Source organism: Octopus bimaculoides, chromosome 12 (assembly GCF_001194135.2).
Source record: "Octopus bimaculoides isolate UCB-OBI-ISO-001 chromosome 12, ASM119413v2, whole genome shotgun sequence".
NCBI lineage: Eukaryota > Metazoa > Mollusca > Cephalopoda > Octopoda > Octopodidae > Octopus > Octopus bimaculoides.
In genome coordinates, this window is record NC_068992.1 from 58,456,022 (window position 1) to 58,466,383 (window position 10,362).

Here is a 10,362-nt window from a genome sequence, read left to right on the forward strand (position 1 = left end):
TAATATCTTACATAATATCAAAAATAACAACGGATAATATAGTATGTATTAGATATAATGACTGAAAAAAAAGTTGGGAGATTAGTAATTTCTGGAATGTTTTTTGGTCATAAGTCTGCAGTAGCTTGGACTAAAGAAGAAGAACAACACACTCACGTGCGTTCATATCAGCATTGAAGTAAACGTAAATATTACCATGTGTAAGAGAACATTAATTAGTAAAATTAAAGAGTTACGACTAATGACTCTTTTCCGGTACCTACTCCACCGATGTTGAAATCAATAATATTAATCCAATGTGTACATTTATTCAGAACCGATTTTTATCAACAGGGAGTCAAATTCAAAGTAATAGCGTTGAAGAGAGGAAATAAGTTGTTTAAAAAAGAATGACGCTAAACAAACGCGATATTGCCAACTGTCTGACATTTTCATGAAGGATGGATATTAAAATGAACATAATAGATAAGAATCCCGCTTTTTGAAGATATATAAAATCAGTAAGCTTTTTGATTTTCATTTCTCGTGTGCTTATTTGCATAATTCGGTATATATACAATTATATATTTCTTCATGTTATATTTTTCTGCATTCCTCTGCCTCGCTCATCCAATCAAATATTGTGGACGATTTAAATTTCATTAATTATGGTGGAATTATGAAGCTACAGACATTGCTAAGCACATATGTTTTAACCGTCCTTCTACAACATTCAGACGAGGAACAGCTAAGTTCAGATTCCGATACGTATCTGACCGTACAACTTCTGGTAGATATGCAAAGTCCCGAACAGCAGAAAATGGATCGTTTTTTTAACATTGAAACTATGATTGATTTATCGACCAAGCAATTTTATTTTTTCGAAGATTCACTAACTCTGCGCCTTTACGTTCCCAACTCAAAGATCGGTTATCCCATTCAATTTTTGCAATTTGTCAACAACCAACCATACGAAATAGCTTACAATCAAACTTGTAATAAAAATAAAAATACCGAAAATTTCTGCAAGCAAACTAATGAAGGCAGCAAATCGTACAAAATCAAAGGGTACTGTTGTCCTGAAAGTGTTCAGATTCGTTGTATTCTCTATGATCCTTTATGGTATTCTATTAATACGCTCGACGACCCTGTAATCATTCAGGGTATAAGAATGGAGGTCTTAACAAAGGAAGCAGGCGCCGAAACAGATGATCTAAAGAAAAGAGTCGCCGAAAGCAGTCGTTTTCTTGTCAACGGCAAAACTATCGAGAAGGAAGACGATAAACTTTATTTCACGGCCCGCGTTCATAATCTGGCTAACTCTACTTCTTCTACTTGTAAAAACCCAATTTGTCCAAAGTTAAATTATTTATTGTTACCAATTTCAAGAACACCATCAAACAACAGTCTACAGAACATGGAAGGTGTTCGTGAATACTTGCTTATCAAGAAGAAAGATTTTGATATAAAAGGAATACTGTGTGCTACAACTGGAATATCTATCGGTTCTGTTTACAGAAAGAACGACAGATGTTCAGACACCTTTGTAAAAGCTTGCTCCAAAACTCAGCCTGACCAAAATGAGGAGATAAGAAACAGCGGTACCCATGCAAAGAAATCAAAATATTTTCTATCGAAGTTTGCCGCACCTGTAGCCCCTTATACTGGGAAAATTCCTGGCTGGAATTCTAATAAGACATTGTTATTTGTAGCAAATACAAAGCGTTCAGATAAAGCGAAGCTGGAAATTATTATAAATCTCAATAAAAACCTTTTTCCTCTTGCAATTCCATTAATAGGTAAAGGTTCTATCAGAACTATATACAGCCATCCATTTACAGATTACGACAGCCAATACGAGTTTGGAATAAATATTCTTAACACAGGGCTAGTTACAGGAAACTTTAAAATATTATTAAACTGTGAACCGAAAAAACAGTTCAAGACATTTATATTGATGCCATTTCAAGGACAAATAGTGAAATTTTATCAGAGTATTGATTTAACTATTGAAAGAGAAAGCGACAACACTACCTCTAAAAACGCCAATAAAAAACTGTTTCCATCGCAGTGTCGAATAGAATTATGGAACGAAGATGATAAAACAATGAATTCAAAAGAACTTATTTTAAAAGAAAACAAAACATGCATATGTTTAGTCGGTTGTAAATGTAGTTGTGATCTACCATACAAATGCGAATTGACAGACTCGAGATCTACCACTCAATCTCCTGTCACAGAAGCTCCCCGTGACAAAACATGGGTTATTGTATGCACAATTTTACTTTTACTTATGCTACTCAATTTACTAAAATTCACTTTTGGCTTTTGCTTCCCAATTCCCGTTGGTGAAGCAGGGCTGTGTGTTTTTATAAAAAGTAGCTATCAGTGTGAATATCTCGAAAAAGACCTTGAGCAAAAAGCAGTAGAGTACGATGAAGACGGTTACCCAGTGCATCCGAAAACTAAAGAAAGAGCGCGTGCTTTGCAGTACAAGACAATGGGTGCTCTGAATTTATTATTCTTCTTTTACTTGCCATTTATTGTCTTGCATTGGCTTTTAGTACGAACGAAAATAAATAAAAAGAAAATGGATATATCGTGGGAAAAATTAGAAACAACTGTTGAAATGGTCAAAGAAGGCGACGAAAACTTTGGTTTGCACCGTACTTTGCGAAGAACATCATGTCAAACAATATCATCAGATCAGTCCGAATTGCCGGATCACATCCAAGAAGAAAGGAATTGTATATTAGAGGAATATGGTAGAAGAATATATAGAGGGAAATGTCGTGAGGATTCAGTGTCAAAATCGTTGGAAAAGTCTCAGAAATTATCCATGAAGGATTGCCAACGAAAGAGTAAATTTAAAAGTGTGTTTGATAATTTTCGAAAAACAGAAAAAGAACCCAGTTCAATTGAAAGTTCAGACTGTCAGAAAAGTGTAGGGGATAATCTTTCAGCATGTCACATACCTGATATAACCCAATGTATTCGCGACGGTCATGAGAGTAGTTCATCATCTGAGCGTTCTTCGTGTTCAACACTCAAGAGAACTCCTATAAAAGATAAATGTTCTTGAATTTCATTGGCAGAATTTGTAAAACAGTTTAATATAAAAGATGCCATTGAAAATATTTGTAAATCTTGGAGGAAAGTGACAACCTGCAACATATTTTACCATTGTTCATTGGTAGAATTTGTGAACCTGTTTAATATATCAAAAGAAAAAAAAACGCCATTGAAAATATTCTTGAATCGTGGGGAAAAGTGAAAACCAACATATTTGACCTCAGTGTGCTTAATATTTCACTGACACACTGACCAGAGGAATTTTTTTGAAGAAATACTTAACATTAGAATAGAGCTTGGTTTCGTAAAAATAGACGATATAGATGTTGACGATTTATTTGAATCCTATTCGAAAGGACTAACTCTCAGGACATTCTTAATGTAGATCAACAAGCGGGCATACAACGAAGACGAAACTGAGTCGATAAAATGTACCACAAATTAAAGGAGTGACTAAAATAATTTTGTGTTATGTTTCTCGAATATGAAATTTAAACTATTTGTGATGAATATCGATCCTAACGAACTTCATAACTATAGACAGTTACAGGCAAGGGCAGCGAAAGGAAAATATATTAATGCGTATCAAATTACCATGGTTAAGTATTTTTATTTTTTCAAAGGGAAAAATTCGTGAAAAGATTATTTTCCGACGTTTTTATGTAGACTGCAGTAAAACAATGTTGCATTTCCAATAAATTGTTGAATACTAAACACATTTTCACCTGTCCTTATTACATTTTCTTCTGTAAGGATAAAACATAAATGATAATATAGTGATCAAGTGTTTTCACACATATACACACGTGCACACTCATACATACATGATTATAATACATTTAAAAGTAGACAAGGAATATAATGAATAAATCTAGAATTTTATACATTTGAATAAGTCTGCTGATTACATTCGAAAGTATATATGCATACTGACATGCGCACACACACACCCCCACACACACATGCACATACATATATGCACTGTGGTTGTCGACTTGTAGATGAATATGACCATCTGTGACAAATGATCCTTTCCTAGATCTTAATGACAATGGTTATCAGCAATACCCGTGCTGAAATCTAAAGTCAATAACAGCTTGCACAACACTGCTACGACTCCCACCTACAAAGCCAAGTAGTCTAGAAACAAGCAAGAACAACATCTCTTGCTTCGGAATTTCTTTCTCATAGAGTGATGTCTAAACAAAGAAAAGGAGGATCTCACTCCCAGTTATTGGATAGCCTTAACTCTATTGAGTTCATCCGTCCTTTCACTGGATTTGTTTTTCGTCCTGCAGAGTGTTCCCTGCAAACAGCCCTCCTTACCAAGCATGCTTTGTAGGGTTGCCGGCCCGACCATGCGACAGGTTGTATTGGTTACATGTTACTAGTAGCACCACGAGTGACCTGACAACATCTGACCTCACACACACACACACACACACACACACACACACACACACACACACACACACACACACACACACACAACACACACGCGTTGCAAGAGGAGAGAGAAAACTGCTGCTCAGTAAAGCTGTATATAGGAGTTAGGAGTACACCTTTCTTGGTATTACTGTCATAACTGAGAATGAAGTAGGTCTAGTGACACGATTCAAGACGATTAGAATATTTTACTAGCTCTTGAAGTCTGCTGGAGATCCAGCTTTTCAGAAACCACTTTGAAGCTGACTACCACAGTTGTTTTCTTTCTCAGGGTATAAGCCATTAACGTTTTAGTATTTTTCTTCTTGCACTCACCGCCAGGGTTTACAGAGCGGTGAATATTAAGCGTCTGGGTATATCTATCAAAGTTGGACTACGCACTACATACCGAAACTCTCAGTTCCTCTGAGCTTCCTTGTTAAGTTGACATAGGCCCGCAAAGCATCCAGCATCCAGTTAGTGTATATTGTCACAGGGAGGTTAAGCAGAAACCTTGTTGAACAAGGAGTCACAGACCTGACTGCTTTCCGCTTCATCAGTTGAGCTATCCGGTGGTGTGTGTAAGAACTACTGCACTAGAGCAACACACCGACCTTCACCCACACACACGTACGCATGCGCACATATAGCATCCCTCGACTAGCACGTTAACTGGTACCGTGAAAGCACATCTTCCGTGCTAACTGACAACAATAATCTATATAAATACAGTAATTTGTGCAAGAACATTTTCAATATGCGGTTGGATTTATGAATTAGTTTTACCATATTTTAATGTGATATAATAATAAAAAGTAATGAAAATGTGTTCACTCTTCAACAGTTTATGGGAGCGAATTGGCAGAGTCATTTGAGCATCGGCTGGAATGAATGCCTTACGGTATTTGTCTCTGCTCTCTACAGTCTATGATCGAATCTCACTGCGACCAACTTTGCCTTCTATCCTTTCGGGGTCGATAATTAAAATGCCTGTCAAAGATCCTTCCCGAGTTACTCTCGTAAGATCGCTTTCTCGGATTCTGTGGCGCATGTATCGCTTTAGCTGCTAAAAGTAGCAGTCGCGCCGTATTAAAAACAAGGAATTTTGAAGAATATCTTTATCCACAGCAGCAATTGTGGATTCTTATTTTTGCATAATGTTTTCCTTCTCTTATCGTCAACACATGAAACTTGTTACTTCCGATATGTCGATCAGCTAGAATTAGCAAAATTTCCAACTCTAAGGTTTGCAGGGTTGTTGTTGAGCTCGCAGAAACGTTAGCACGCCGGGCGAAATGCTTAGCAGTATTTCGTCTGTCTTTACGTTCTGAGTTCAAATTCCGCCAAGGTCGACTTTGCCATTTCATCCTTTCGGGGTCGATAAATTAAATACCAGTTGCGTACTGAGGTCGAGCTGATCGACTGGCCCCCTCCCCAAAAATTTCGGGTCTTGTGCCTAGTGTAGAAAATATTATTATTATTATTATTATTATTATTATTATTATTATTATTATTATTATTATTATTATTATTATTATTATTATTATTATCATCATCATCATCATTATTATTATATATAATTAAGAAAAGACGTAATCTATCTTAATTAATGCGATATTCTATTTGTCCGTGACTCCTGTATCTCAGCTCTACATTGGCATATACCTTTTTGGAATCAGGATGATTCCGGGATTGAAATTCTGCCCTTCCTTTGGTTCTTGAACATTCAACATCGGGTTCTGATTTAAAAGCATTTGGGTTGCTATTTTTAGCAGGTAAAGTTTGGCTGAATCACGTCATCTTGGTTGGCGTTTGTCAGATGACATCAGAGATCACAGAGAAGATAAATGACATTAGCTTCATTAATTTTACATTGAGATAGGAATTTTTGGAGGCATTCTTTTCCAAAATAGGTTAGTTTCAGACATTGAAAATAATCCCTTTCAATTATATTGTTGATACTGCATTTTTCTCCATATTTGCAACCTTCCCTCTTATACGAATATTCTGAATTACAAATCGAGATTTGAATCTAACAAATCAACCAGAACATGCAGAAAATGTTTGGTAAACTCCCGCTGAAATTAATTAAAAAAAAATTTTATATGTGTCTTTCAATTGTAGAGGAAAACCCAAAGCTTTCATTTTAAAAACCATGGTGCTTGGAAGAAATTCTATTCCTCGTTGCTAGTTTACTCGAAGTTAATGTAGCTTTACTCTTATAAACTTCTTATAGAATTGTTTTTTATTAACCATTATTCCTATTATTATTACATTGATTCACAAGTATCAATTTATATTTCTTTTCTTTACTACCCACAAGGGGCTACACACAGAGGGGACAAACAAGGACAGACAAACGGATTAAGTCGATTATATCGACCTCAGTGCGCAACTGGTACTTATTTAATCGACCCCGAAAGGATGAAAGGCAAAGTCGACCTCGGCGGAATTCGAACTCAGAACGTGAAGACAGACGAAATACTGCTAAGTATTTCGCCCGGCGTGCTAACCACTCTGCCAGCTCACCGCCTTTCAATTTATATTTGCCTTGCCATCTCCGCGTTCTTATTTTTTATGACCTCCAGTTTGCTCTCGCTTTTCTCTTCACACCAGAATTTTTCTCGGAATGTTTTCTTCCATTCATGTTCATTGACGATAAATTGCATCCTCACAGAGGAGAGCGACACGATTACTATAAGAAGCACAGAACTAGCAATGGTACCACTATATACATACATATATACATTCACATATAGGAAAGAGCACCTCTTCGGTAGAAATATTGATTTCATACAGGTTGAAAATCCACCTTCAGTGGCTTAAACACTCTATAAATATATACACTAAATTCAAGGGCTCAATTGTTTAACATGTCGTTAAACTACAATATATTGTAAGTTCAATGCAATATCCATTATAAGAATGAGTTTGTCTAAAGATGAATTGGCTAAAAAGAAAAAGAATAAAAAGCAAAGATGTCACTGATATATCAAAATTCCATTCTTAAGTTCAGCTGCTGTTTCCACAGTTAAAACACAAACATCCTCATCATCCATTTACTAGTTTTGTCGTTCACCGAGGTATTTATATTTTTAAATAAAAATAGCCTCCTTATTTCCCAGATTCCCAACATTCCGCTCAGTGGTGACCATCATATTCTGATTCTTACACCTCTGGAAGTGGAGGCGCAATGGCCTAGTGGTTAGGGCAGCGGACTCGCAGGCATAGGATCGCGGTTTCGATTCCCAGAGCGGGCGTTGTGAGTGTTTATTGAGCGAAAACACCTAAAGCTCCACGAGGCTGCGGCAGGGGATGGTAGCGAACCCTGCTGTACTCTTCCACCACAACTTTCTCTCACTCTTACTTCCTGTTTCTGTTATGTCTGTAATTCAAAAGGTCAGCCTTGTCACGCTGAATATCCCCGAGAACTGCGTTAAGGGTACACGTGTCTGTGGAGTGCTCAGCCACTTGCACGTTAATTTCACGAGCAGGCTGTTCCGTTGATTGGATCAACTGGAACCCTCGACGTCGTAAGCGACGGAGTGCCAACACACCTCTGGAGATGGATACATTTTCCTTCGAAAGAAAAGAAGCATTTGTATAAGAATATACAGCTTGCGAACGGTACTTCCGCCGGGGGATCTGCCATATTTATTACATATTATGTGCTATATTACGTAAGCCTATAAAATACACATCCACATTGTTTATAAAGTACTTAGCCTATATGCATATATTTATGCCGTCTGTTGGCTGATACCTGGACAAGTATTTTTCATGGAGATGGCTCTGAATTCTCCAACTCTATATTTAGTACCCCCTGACAGGTTGCAGAAGTGATTCTATCATCAATGAAAGGCAGCTTTAGAAGGCAAACATTGTCGTATGAGGTTTGAACATACTTAGAGATCTTAATACATGGCTGTTTTCTGATGAAGGGTTCAGGATATCCATTAATAATACTCTTTTGAACAACTCTGTGTTGGTGATTGTATCTCATTTCACTACATTTGTTGTGTATGAGAAATTTCATTCTGTGCGGGGATGACTTTGGTGAGGCTGGTCTGTAATGCACAAATAGAACACAGCAGGTAGCTTCGCTGTGGAACCAAATATTAATGAATGTACCTTCTGCGATTCTAAGTCGGGAATCGAAGAGAGCGAAAGAGATGGGGAGAGATCGAGATCCAACGAGGTCAGGATATTCCATTTTAAAGTCTGTGGAAGATCATGGAAAAATGCCAGCCGTACTTCAATAGCAGCAAGAAGTGCAGGTTATGCCTGGCTGAGAAGAGAGCAATTTTAAGGAGTATCCATCACCCGGATGCTTGCCTGAATAGTAGGAGTGAGATGTTTAACCCTTGCCCACATGAAAGGAAGTACATCCTATCGTACCTGCGCACCCCAACATGACTGCAACCACAAGTCCCCGGACTCAACCTTCCACCAATGACCTCGTGCCCGACAAAAAGCTTGACCAAAACACACGCCAATGCACCCATGCACACACACACTCACCTCTATAAGGCAGACACCTCACAAAATATACTGTCTCCCACCAACACTCCAACATATACCACTTCACACACATTATACCCTCACACACACACACATATATATATATAGAGAGAGAGAGAGAGAGAGAGAAAGAAAGAAAGAAAGAAAGAAAGAAAGGAAGAAATAAAGAAAGAAAGAAAGAAAGAAAGGAAGAAATAAAGAAAGAAAGAAAAAAGGAAAGAAAGAAAAATAACGATCATTATAACATGCGTTTCCATTAATGAAATCGATTTCAAGTATATGTGATTCTCGTTACTACTACGTTATAGCCCGGGTCCGTATTAATGATGGTAACAAGTTGACGAGAGCTCAAGAGAGTTAAAATGCGTGAGAATAAAAACAATTCCTATGGGCTTGTAAATATGAGGTTGAGTTAGTGTGTGCTTGTAGTTAGATGTGTGAACAAGCCTCTTCAGCACTTAGGTGTTTGATGCGTGTGCATGTGCATGACTACTTTGTAGATGCACACACCTAAGTGTGTACAAATATTCATCTAAAGGGAGGTAATATTTGTCCCCACTTAAACGTGGGTGTTCTGTTAGAACAAAGTATGCTGTGGTAATTATCACGAGATAAACTCTCATATTGGCTTTTGCACTCTTGTATATATTGCCATCTCTAGCGAGACCACCATATCACGTGATTTTGACCTTCTTTGATCATGTCAATGATGGACACTCGACCGCTAGAAATAGCAGCTATTCATCTCTCCATCAGAGATATATAGAATAACGGTGCCAGAACAGGCGCTAGTGTCACGATTAGCCAGTGAGCTTGTTAAAAAATATATATTAATGACAGACGCACCATTAATACAGAGAGGTATCCTCAGTTAAACGTGGATGTCCTGTTAGAACAAACTACACTGCGGTAATGACCACGAGAGAAACTCGTATACTGGCTTTATTGTTTATATAGCTAGCGTAGAGATAAATCTCCGCCACCTCCTATGCTGAAACCGCCAGATAACGTGGTCTAAAGAATCTCAACGGGCGAATCTATGGGGCAGCTTACAAATTTTTGCTGTGCCGCTAATAGCTTGGATTTGGAGGAAGCACGTTTGTGTCTTTTGGTCTTTCTTAGAAAATATTAACATTTCTGGGGCTTTGCGCAAATCCGTATTATGTATGTCTCTTCTGTTTTTTTAATTATTACAAATCTTCCACTGAGGAGGGAGCCGGTTTCCAACAAAGATGTATGTATGTATGTATGTACGTATGTTTGTAGCTTGCTTACCAACCACATCGTTCTGGGTTCAGTCCCACTGGGGCAAGTGTTTTCTACTATAGCCTTGGGCCGACCAAAGCCTTGTGAGTGGAATTGGTA